Here is an 11651-nt window from a genome sequence, read left to right on the forward strand (position 1 = left end):
TGTCTTTAACTGTTGGTACAGGATGCTTAAATATTTTTAATACCACTTTTCACCTTTCAGATAAAGAAGACAGTCAGATCCCCACAATTTTATCACTTTTGTGGGCTACAGAATTCATGAAGAACACAAAAGCTAGCCTTTAGAAAAATTACAAAATTTTCCCAAACGCCAACTCATCCGACAAAAAGCACAAACACCTCTTTATTCCAGCCAAGCACCTTTAAAGGTTTATTGAGCTGAGCACATTTACTGTTACATAGATAATGTGTTTTTGCTAACATTATGTGCCCCTGTATGCCCACATCAAGCTGTGATGCAGCATTTACAGGTCTGTCAGAGCTTTTTGGATACACCATAGTGTGTCTGCACTTTTCTTCAATTGAGCCTTCTCATTGTCCTTGAGCGGGAGGTTGATGACATTGGTGAGCCGGTTGGCATTGAGAACAAAAGGAAGGGTGAAGAACACTTCATCTTCTATGCCATACATGCCCTTAAACATAGTGGACACTGGATAAACTCTGCTTAGATTACTTACAATGGTTTCTGTCACATCAGCAACACTAAAACCAAAGGTCCAGTAGCGTATCCTTTCAGCTTGATCACTTCGTAAGCACTGTCAACCATTTGCTTATTAACCTCCTTTCAGTTTTCAGGGTCTTTGTCAGCACTGAGGAAAAGTGTTCTTCTGATCGGCATCATTTGTACTGAGGCTCCATTGCTTTTTCATTGCCATCTTGTTTCAAACACTTCCACACGACCCACCTGGTCATTTCTGCTGATGCCTGAGGAAAATCTAACTAACACGACAACATCCATCTTGCAGCCTGCATTTCTGCCCAGGAACTGTCGCACACCCAGCCCCCCCCCTGTTCTTGCAGTTCAACAGAAAGCCATGAGACACTCACACCCTGTATAAATGATCTGTTTTCCATTTCCTGCTCCCAGCCTGGTAAACATCCTTGACACCGTGATCAGGTTATCTGGACAATGGTCTGACTGCTGGGCCTTGATCAGGGTGATTAAACCATGACCTGAACGACTAAGCCTTGATCAAGCTGAGTAAACAATGATTTGTGTACCAAGCCTTGACCAGGTCACCATCTACAAACGTCGTCTGGATCTGGTTATCAACTGCAAACGCCGCCCTGATTGAACAATGAAGTAACAGCCAAATGACTGAGATGTAAAAGTATAAAAGGCTTGTAAGCTGCGGAGTAAAGCAGCAGCCTCCTCTGTCTTGTTTCTGACGAGCTTGGGACTCTGTTCCATAGTCCGGGCTATTTGAATAAATCTGGGTTCCTCCTGCAGACGAAGACTCCTTTGTCTCCTTTTACTACGTATGAAGGGTATGGAAGGCTTGGGCGGTTCCCCCGCCGCCGAGACCCAGTAAGTGGGTTAATCCGGTTCTTCAAATGGCGCCTGAACAGGGACTCCACGAGCACGAAGGTCAGGCCCGGTGGATGTGAGGAGGTGCACGGAGAGGCTCCGATGGAGGTATCCTACCCGAGGGATTCTTGCAATCCGGTAAGCCGAACTACTCGCCTGCTGTTCCTCCCCACCCGGTCTGGGCCACATGACCGCGTTCTTGCTGGAGTCCCCTAGCAGAAGAGAACTACCCCTGTAAGGTAAGGGTGGACTGATCACCCACCAAGTCTGTATAATTCTGTTATTGACTTTCGCAAAAGCCAAGCTGTTATTGACTTTTGCCAAAGGCAAGCAAGCGAGATGAGTTTTTAAAACCCAATGGTGTCTGTTCTGTATGATTCTACTATTATTGACTTTTGCAAAAGCCAAGTAAGCGAGCCGAGTTTTAAAACCTGCAGGTGTCTGTTATCTGTTCTCAAGCATGCCAGTTAGTAGTAAGTTCAAGAGAATATGTTGTTGTATGTGTACGCAGGACTCCCAGCTGGAGGCAGCTTGTCCGCTTCCTCCAGAAGAGACCCCTGGCCATACGATGTATGTTAAACATGGCCCTGCAGCCATAATGTTTTCCTCATTCTGGGTAAAATATATGAAACAAAGTAATGCGGAATTACAGTGGCCACTTTATGGCTCCTTTAATTCCCAAGTTCTCGCCAACCTAGAGGAACAGTTAATGAAAAGAAAAACGAGCCAGTCTATGTTTGAATCTGTCCGATTTTGGAGGAAGGAGATAGAGCAGAGAGCTAGAAAGCAGAAGGCTCAAGAAAGAAAACAAGAACGTATGTCAATGGCCGACCACGCCAGAGAAAATGTACAAAATCAAATGACAAAATCAGTAGAAATAGCTGATAGGGAGCATGGGGCCCGGGTACAAAAATGTTATCCAGCTCGTGAGGAGAAAGGAAAGCTCCATATGGAAGGGGGAGAAGAAGGCAATTCCTTGCTTGATACCATGCTAGAAAGCCCTCCTGCATATGCCCCAATCTACCCTGCCCTGCTGCCTCACACCCCCATGTCCCCCGCCACAGCCCACTCCTGCCCCCACTGCCCCTCTTACTGTTCTCTCTGTCACTCCATCCCTCCCGATTTTTCCTATGACACCGACCACGCCCGCTAAACCTGTCCTCGCTGCGGGAATGACAACAAGTCTTCATCCACCCAACCCCTCCGGCTTTACCCCGACACGCCCTTTTCCTGCTTCCCTGTGGTCTACAGTTAAGCAAGATTTATATAAATTGCTGAATTTCCCCCGACTGACCTCCTTGCGCACTGCAGTCAGCTTTTCGTCCCTTCGAGAAAATGACCTACAGAGGCAACAGTGTGAATGTAGGATAAATAACGGGAATATTTATGCATTTAAAGAAATATGGTCCACCTTTTTCCAGTGGATGATTATGGAACAGAACACCTGGGCTGAATACACGTGTACCCTGGTCATGCAAAGATTTGAGAATGCGCTTATGCAGATACCCACCAATGGACCTTAGATCGCAAATAAAAAGAGGCGATGTTCAGGGAGAGGGGATGTTTGGCACTATGTCTGCCGTAATGGCTTACCGTGATATGACCGCTTTTCCCAACACCCCTCTAGAAACGGCTATGCCAATGAGAGAGGCGGCCCCTGTCTTTGTTAACGCACTTACCGAAGCCCAAAATAATGGCTGAGGGGCTGTTGAGGCACACTGGCGCAGGCTTTGGGTTCATGTTCCGTAGAAAAGGTCAGAAATAATGCAGTTAAAAGGACAAGTACCAGATCCCCGGAAGAATCCGGCTGCCTTTTACAAAGAATTAGGTCAGATTATATCTGCAGGTACTCTTGTTCGTGAGGATATAGCTTTACTTTTTGGTACAGTTGTTCCCACTGAAATTTAGGACAAAATTCGACATACTGACCATGAAGTAGGGTTGGGAGGTAAATGGGCTGACCTAGAGGCTATGGAAGAAGCAAGAGTAGGAGGGACTAAACCAGAAGCTGCCATCCTGACTTTGCCCGGTAAAATAATAATGTTTATGAAAAATCTTTAGCCGGAAACTGTCATTAACTGGGATAAAATAAACACCTGAAGGCAGTGAAAAGATGAGAATGTGGCGGACGTCTTTACCCGTTTTGATACAGAATACAAGGGAGAGAGTGGTTTGGATCCCCGGACCCCAGGTTCTGGCCCAGTGTTTGTCGATAAGCTTGTCAGCAACTTGCTTCCTGAGATCTCTGCCAGGCTTAAGAAAGTTGAAATTACGTGGTCTGCCCAAACTATGACTGGTATCTTGGCTATAGCACAATATCACAAGAATAGGGAGAATGAAGATAGAGACAAGGAAAGTAAGAAGGTTAGGGATCTTAAGACTAAGGCACTTCTGCAGCAGGCTTACCCTCCCCGAGGTCCCGATGCCCGTGGGAATTTCGGACCTCAACTCCAACCCCCTCCGAGGGCTCGCCAGTCTACCCCAGCCACCCCTCATCGTACGGGAGCCCTCCAAACAGATCAGTGTGCTTATTGTAAGGGGTATGGCCATTGGATAGATGAGTTTCCTGTGTTAGCTGAAAACATCCAATCAGGGAAAACTCGGCCTCGCGCTCCCAGGGAGGGGAGGCCGACTAGGGACAATTGCCCGCTTCACCCACAGGATAAAGAATGCAGGCCCAGGGATGACGCTCCCATCTGGCAGCGCCCGGCCAATAGGTTTGATGGGTACAAAGCAACACCTACTTATTACACTGATAATTATGATGAAATTGATGGGACAGGGTCCTACCAAGTATAGGACAGCCAGGAAAGGGGTTTTACCAGAGTGCAAATTCCAGTGGATCAAAGGGGCCCGTACGTTCAAATGTCAGTTGTGGGGAGCAATCAGAATTTTCTTTTGGATACTGGGGCCACCAGGTCTTCTATTGCACTTCTGTCTGTCCCGGAGGCACCCCTTTCTGGCAATATGAATGTCTAAATGGGTTTTGCAGGAACACCTGTCTCCGAACCCCTTTCTCTAGATATTGGCCCTGCACATGTTGACGCTCCCTTGGTCCTTACTACAGGTTACAGTGAAAATTTGCTATGCATAGATTTACTGAAAGCTCTGTATGCGACCATATCATGTAGTCTCCAAGGTATATCCCTAACAATTTCCCCAGCCAAAGCTTCCTATATGTATCTATTTGGTCCCATCCCACCAGAGCTGCAGTCTTTACCTTCCTCCCTCTGGGCATCATCAGACACTGATGTAGGGTGTCTCAACATATCCTCTCATGTGGCACGCATCCAGCCAGGTGCACTTCTCCCCGCCTCTGGCAGTATCGACTGCCCGCGGAAGGAGAAATGGCCCTTTTACCAATAATATCTAAATTAAAGGACAAGGGCTTAGTAGAGGAGACACGTGGCAATATCTGTAACAGTCCCATTATTCCCGTTCTTAAAAAGACCAATGGAGATGCTCTCTCCCCTAAAATATACAGATTTGTGATTGACCTGAGAGCCCTTAAAAAAATAACAATCTCCCAATATACTGTTGTCCCCGACATTACAGCCCTCTTAACGATGGTCCCTTCTGACGCCACACACTTTCTGTCATAGACCTGAAGAATGCTTTTTTCAGCATTCCTATACATCCTGACAGCAGACATTTTTTTGGCTTCTCCCTTGGTGGGCAGAGCTTTAGATTCAGCTGCGCCCCTCAAGGTTTCATTGAGAGCCCCAGTATCTATAGTCAAGCCCTAAAAAGTCAACTAGATTCCTTGGAACTCCCTGATAATTCCACACTATTACAATATGTAGATGACCTCCTCATTGCTGCAGATTCTGCCCCAGAATGTAAAGAATCTACTCTCTGTTTGTTACGCCACCTTGCCCTCCATAATCAAGAAGACTCTTTGAAAAAGCTTCCGTTTTTTCAAGAAAAGGTGACCTATTTAGGTCATCTCCTCTCAAAGGTGGGAAGGCAGCTCTCCGCTGATCGTGTAGCCATTATTAATGCTATGACGGCCCTACGAACACAAAAGCAGATGTGAGCCTTCATAGGCCTAACCTCATACTGTAGACAGTGTATTTCCAATTTTTCGGCCATGGTCAAATCTTTTCTTGCCCTCACCACTAAAGACATATCAGACCGTTCCTTTCCATGGACTAGAGAGCATGCACAGGCCTTCCAAGATTTAAAAAAGGCTCTGTGTACTGCTCCAGTCCTCGGTACTCCTGATTATAACAAACAATTTAACTTTTTGTATATGAGACAGACGGCTGTGCATGCGCTGTCTTGACCCACATGTCGGAGATCACCATGGGCCATGTGCCGATTTTTTAGCCACATTAGCTCCTGTTGCAAGGGCTCTCCCAGGATGCCTACGGGCGGCCGCTGCGGCCGCCCTCATGGTCCGTCTGAGTGCGGGGATCGTCATGAACTCCCCCTGGCTCTGTTGGTCCCCCATTCTGTAGTTACCCGCCTTAATAAAACCAAGACACAGTACCTCACTAGCGCACGACTCACAGGATATGAACTGACACTCTTTGCCAGCCACATTAACATCAAAAGATGCACTGTACTAAACCCGCCACATTACTTCCACTGGATACTCAGGATGGCCGCTTAGACCCACATGACTGCATATTAAGGACAGAGGAGGAGACGAAGGGACGGATGACTTACAGGACACCCCAATAGCAGAACTAGAAGGTACACTGTATGTAGATGGATCATGTTTCAGAGGGTCAGATGGTAACACCTCAGCTGCCCACGCCCTCACGCCATTAGGGCGAGTAGTAGAAGCAGCTCAGATTCCGCAGTGCTCTGCTCAAGCAGCAGAATTAGTGGCCCTCACTAGAGCTTGTGATTTAAGCAAAGGGATGACGGAAAATATTTATACCGACAGTCAATACTCCTTTGGGGTGGCCCACAACTTCGAGAGGTTATGGAAAGAAAGGAATTTCTTTACTTCCCATGGGACCATGATTCAACATGGCCCCCTAATTCACCGATTGTTAGACTCACTGACACTCCCCAGAAAGGTGGCCATTATAAAATGTAAGGCCCATATGAAAGTGACAGATGATGTTGGGAAAGGCAATGCCCTGGTGCACCAGACGGCCAGACAAACAGCTCTTTGGAAAAGGGAAGGAATGTACGTAGGAGGTCCCGCTAGGTGGGTGGCAGATGAGGGCATGGTTGAAAACACAGTACAGAGTGTGATTGATATTCAGTACCATACTACTCCTGAGGATCTAAGGGTGTGGAAGGAGAAATTAGAAAAGGAGGGAATTGATGGTTGTTGGGTCAGTACGACTATGGAAAGACAATGGATGTTACCTGACAGTCATGTGCTACCAGTAGTCATGATGGCTCATGGTCCTGCTCACATCAGTGCATAAGGGATATGTAAACTGTTGGAACCTACATGGTACAATTCTAAGATACCAGCATATGCTGACAAGCTGGTTAAAACATGCATGATTTGCGTAATGTATAACCCAGGAAAAGGCACAGTTACTCCTAAGGGAGGATTGTCTCCTCCTACCTTCCCTTTTGAAGTCCTCCAAATGGATTACATCCAGCTGGACCGATGTAACAATTTGAAATATGTCCTAGTGGTGGTCTGAACCTTCAGCCGAAGGGTGGAGGCCTACCCCGTCAAAGACTGCACCGCCATCACTACTGCCAAAGTGCTATTAAAAGAGCACCTCCCATGATTAGGTTTGCCCCACTTGGTCTGGAGTGACAACGGGACCCACTTTATGGCTCAAATTATGGAATATGTCTGTACAGCATTGGGTATAAAACAAAAATGTCATGCAGCTAACCACCCCCATTCAGCAGGTCTAGTGGAGATGTACAATGGCATCCTAAAAACTAAAATGGCCAAAATAGTAGCTGAGACAGGTGTCACTTGGGTTGATGCTCTGCCCTTAGCCCTACCGTCCACAAGAACAACGGCCCACACCAGAATAGGGCTATTCCCGCATAAAATTGTGTTCGGGAGGCCTCCATGTTGGAGTGTCCCGCGCCCTAAGAAACTGTCTGACGTTGAATACCCTGTATTAACTGATTATCTGTACAGTCTGACTAATACCTTTCGTACTCTTTATTACCAGGTGCATGAGGCCATACCTGACAAAAGCGAGGGCCCAGGACACGTCATCCAACCTGGGGATTGGGTCTTGGTGAAAGTTTTTCAGCAGACTAAGAGCCTCGAGCCCCGCTGGACACAGCCCAGTCAGGTGTTACTGGCCACCCGCACCGCAGTGAAAGTAGAAGGTCGGAAGAATGGGGTGTATTCGTCGCAATGCAGGCGTGTGCCGCTGCCCCTCCCCTATGATTAGTGGGTGAGGGAAGGACAAGGAGACTCAGAAATAGAAACAATCCCGACGTTTGTCCCATTCAGTGATGCCAGACTGCATTCTACATCCATGGAAGCAGAGAGTGACAGCACACGGAAAGGAAGGGTGGAACCCTCCCTTAACTCTGCTCAACATCAAGACAATTGTTTCCCAACCATACTGTCCCTACTTCCTACCGATACAACTTGCGCCCCCAAAGGAATGCTTGCCCTTGACTTCGCCAAGTACCTTCCCCGGCTGAGAGTAGTGCTGGTGTGTCAGACTAAGGTATGCCATAGGGCCCTTGGCACCTGCGCCCAGTGAAGCAACCACCAATCACAGACAGCCACTAGAGGTCCCTGGCTTGGCACAATGGCAGCCGTCCAAAACACCCGAATAAAGAAACAAGATGTCAGTCTCTGACATAGTAAATGTTTCATGGCCACCATGGTGACGCTGTTTGTCTCCCTCATCCTATCCTTGGTTGGCTGTTGCTAATCTACCATCCTGTTACCTCACCAACTCCTACCCTGACTCCTGCAGAACACCAGTATTTCACGCTACCAGCCCACGAATTACCCCACCATGCAGAATTCTTCAACAACACCTTCATCCAAATGTTGCACCATCACCAGCTGATCATGAACACTTCCAACTGCTGGGTTTGTGGACTGATGCTGCATTCCATGATACACCCTGTCCCATCCTTTCCCTACCCCTTTTCCATCTCTTGGTCTTGTCTTGATTGGTGGATGTTGATACAGGAGGATCACACTGTCAATGGTACTGGATGACTTCTGGCGGAACAGGTCTGGCCAAGTCAATGCTCCTTTTTGCCCGACCAGCTCATCCACAACGCTACTATCACCAGATGAACTCGGTGAGATGGTAGTATTCAACTCAACTAATCGACAAACATTTTCCAGATTCCGCACAAGAAAGATACTGCCCGATGAACGAGACACTGTGGATGTCATAAATGTGCAAGGCCGTGTCTGCATTCATGGCCTAGGGACTAAGAAAGTTGGTATTAGTGCGCGTGATATCACAAAAGCTTTAAACTCCACATCTCCTCCGAAGCTGGTGACATCCCCCAACACCTATTTCATCTGTGGCACTGCCGCCTACACTTGGCTCCCCCGTAACTGGTCTGGTACCTGCTATCTGGCCTTCCTCCTTCCACCAACGTATTCTACCCATGGAGGTTATCACCTGTCAATGAAGGGCGCTCTGCGCCGTTCACATAGGGGCGTCATATCAGCCGAGGATACAGCATGCCAGGAAACCGGGGACTTCCTTAAATGTTTCCTTCATTTCTGGGGGCCCATGGCCAAGACTCGGGCTGTAAGAGGACTGACCAGGGTCCTTGAAGCCACCATCACAGTAACAGCTGGCGCCCTCTCCAACATCACTGCAGAGCTGCAGGCGGACCGCCTCATAATGCTCCAGAACAGAATGGTCCTAGATGTCATCCTTGCTGATCGTGGTGGTGTGTGGAAATTGATCGGCTCCAGCTGCTGCGTGTACATCCCAGACAACGCTCCTATAGTGTACGATGCCATCCAAAGTCTGCATCACCTTTCTTCCTAAATTCATCTGGATGAAGGTAGCTGCTCCCTCAAAGGCTGGATCTGGGGCCTCCTTTCCCAGTGGGAGTGGAGGATCCTTATCTTCCTTGCCTTGGGAGTAACTGTCCTGGTCTCCTGCTGTTTGTGCTTTCAGTGTCTGCCAGTGCTCTGTACAATGTGTGTCCAGACCGTCAACCCTCCACCCTCTAATATTCACAATACCAATATGATGATGATGCTCCAACAAGAAACCGATGGCCTTATGAACATTGACATTTCTTAAAGTATTTGCCACTCAATTGGAAAAGGAGGGTCTGAGGGTAAGTGTTCTTCAGATCGGCATCATTTGTACCGAGACTCCATTGCTTTTTCATAGCCATCTCGTGTCAAACACTTCCACACGACCCACCTGGTCGTTTCTGCTGATGCCCGAGGAAAATCTAACTAACACGACAACAGCCATCTTGCAGCCTGCATTTCTGCCCCGGAACTGTCGCACACCCAACCCCTCCTTTTCTTGCAGTTCAACAGAAAACCATGAGACACTCACACCCTGTGTAAATGAGTTGTTTTCCATCTCCTGCTCCCAGCCTGGTAAACATCCTTGACACTGTGATCAGGTTATCTGGACACTGGTCTGTCTGCTTGGCCTTGATCAGGGTGATTAAACAATGACCTGAAAGACCGGGCTTTGATCAAGGTGAATAAACAATGACCTGAAAGACTGAGTCTTGATCAAGCCGAGTGAACAATGATTTGTGTACCAAGCGTTGACCAGGTCACCATCTACAAACGTCGTTTTTGATTCTGGTTATCAACTGCAAACACTGCCCTAATTGAACAATGAACTAATAGCCAAAAGACTGAGATGAAAAAGTATAAAAGGCTTGTAAGCTGCGGAGTAAAGCAGAAGCCTCCTCTGTCTTATTTCTGACGAGCTTGGGACTCTGTTGCATAGCCCGGGCTATTTGAATAAATCTGGGTTCCTCCTGCAGACGAAGGCTCCTGTGTCTCCTTTTACTATGTATGAAGGGTATGGAAGGCTTGGGCGGTTCCCCCACCGCCGAGACCCAGCAAGTGGGTTAATCCGGTTCTTCAGTACTGAAGTCTGGATTCAGGGACTGAAGTTGAACACCAGCATCATTAAACCACTCTAAACAGGCACAATGGAATCTCCATGCTCTCCCCCAAAAATAGCTATTGCAGCTGTAAGAGTGCACCCCAAGCTTCTCCACCATGAGGTAACAGTAACTAGCAGAATCTAGATAGCATCCACTTCCAATCACACGATGGTGAGGAAGCCCACTCATTTTCCAGTTATGTGAGCACAACCACTCGATTGGAAACCACAAGGATGATGAGTTAGGGCTGAACTTCACAACTTGAGGAATGACGTTCTTGAAGACATTGACATTCCTTTGGATTAAATTGAGACAACTTTCCCCTTCTTGCTGGCGGACTCCACCAGTAATTACAACAATCCTGGAATTTGCTGAGACTGCATAATCTGGACTGGACATGATTTTTGCGGTTTTAAGGAAGAAGCTCACATGCTGCAAATCCAGCATTTCTTCGTTCAGATTATCCACTAAACTATTAACCAGGGCAAGTTTGTCTGTAAGCTCCCGCAGCAAGATGCTGTTAGCGCAGGCCATACCAACTTGACTGACCACCTAAGATGGTGACCTTGTTGGTAGGAATATGAGGCTTCTTATCAGTAACAGAGGTTATTAGCTTTAGTTGAACAGTCGCCGTTTTGATTTAACTGGTAGTACACAATTAGGCAGAAAAAAGTACACTTACTGTTTTTGTCAGATTTTTTTTATTTTTTTGTTATTTTTATGTACTTTTATAGCGCCTGAATAAACCCCCGAAGGGGTATCTCCGCGCTTTTGCCAGTGGAGGAGACTATTCTGTGCCGGATCATTTCAGTGGCTAAGACATGTGGGAAATTAACTACTACTAAAAAGATGGGTCTTGAGGGTTTTACGGAAAAGAAGGTGATTAGTAATGATTTTTAATGTTGGGGGAAGGGAATTCCAGAGCACTGGTCCAGTGTGTGCCAAGGCACGGCCTCCCTGACGAGACTTTCTTATTTTAGGGACCTGTAGTAGATGGAGGCTGCTGGATCGGAAGGAGCGGCCTGGGATGTAGGGTTGGAAGGCTTTAGTAAGATATTTAGGGCCCTTTCCTGTCAAGCATTTGTGAATAGTACACAAAATTTTAAATTTAGTGCGTTGCCGCACAGGCAACCTGTGAAGTTTAGCCAGTAGAGGTTGGGAGGGGGTCCTAGATGGAACATTGAGGACTAACCTCGCCGCCGTGTTTTGGACTACTTGCATTTTGTTCATTTGGCCTTCAT

The 11651-nt window shown here is 47.2% G+C and overlaps 1 pseudogene; it reads right to left on the reverse strand.

Annotated features, from left to right (window-relative positions):
- Window positions 1-322: 322 nt before the first annotated feature.
- LOC147707115 (L-lactate dehydrogenase B chain-like) lies at window positions 323-11035 on the reverse strand (annotated as a pseudogene).
- Between the last annotated feature and the right edge of the window lie 616 nt (window positions 11036-11651).

This window comes from Lissotriton vulgaris, chromosome 6 (genome assembly GCF_964263255.1).
Source record: "Lissotriton vulgaris chromosome 6, aLisVul1.2, whole genome shotgun sequence".
NCBI classification, from domain to species: Eukaryota; Metazoa; Chordata; class Amphibia; order Caudata; family Salamandridae; genus Lissotriton; species Lissotriton vulgaris.